We start from the raw sequence: 893 nt of genomic DNA, 5'->3' as shown, positions 1-893 counted from the left end.
AGTAATAGTGTTCATTAATCCATTCAAGTCAATACTGAGAATGACAATGGCCAGTCTGGTAAATAACACACAATTTCAAGTGACACCTCTATACCACACCCCATTATAAAAACCGACTTAACCCCCATAGGTCCCATGTTCTATTATTTAGCCAGATTTTGTGTTTAGATGACCACTTTCTACTGGACATTTAAAAGAATTAATATCAATTATTTGAACATTGCTATTTTTTATAATTTTAAATTAACAAGTTTACTAAAACATAGCAGATCTGGAATTTACCTCTAAGGATCTTCTAATTCTTTTATTCCCCAGTCTTATCCCTTTATATATTTCCATTTGAAAGAACTTATGGTAATTCAAGAAACATTTTAAAAACTCACATTAATTCTAAGCTAGATTTTGTATTCCCTCCCTTTATTGAGGTATTAATATTTTCTTTAATTGCTTACCATTATAGGAAAAATAAACTTCCATTGGCCTACTCATGGACAGTAATAAATCTTGGTCTGCTATACATTAGAAGCATATTGTGTTAATTTGTAAAAAAGTGAGTTAAGTTTCCAAAGCCCACACACCACACACAGGCACACACACACACACACACACACACACACACACCTATTAATTGCAGGAGCTCGACTGAAGGCTAGAGACTTGAAAGAAGGACTAAGATTAGTTTTCTTAAGACCAAGCCAGAGAAAGTGGGCTAAGGCTCCCACTTGTAGCTCAGCTGTGCAGGGAGAGGACCAGGAACCCAGAGCATCTGATGTCTGAGAACTGCCCTGGTTGCAGCTGCTCAAGAGCCCGCGGGGGAAAGGGGCGGAGCCGCTCGCGACCGCGGGCCCCGCCCACCTGGACCCCCTCCCCACGCGACGCCCCGCCTACTGGAC

This window comes from Mus caroli, unplaced genomic scaffold (genome assembly GCF_978045245.1).
Source record: "Mus caroli unplaced genomic scaffold, Mus_caroli_1 scaffold_19, whole genome shotgun sequence".
Lineage (NCBI taxonomy): Eukaryota > Metazoa > Chordata > Mammalia > Rodentia > Muridae > Mus > Mus caroli.
Note: the sequence above shows the minus strand (reverse complement) of the source record.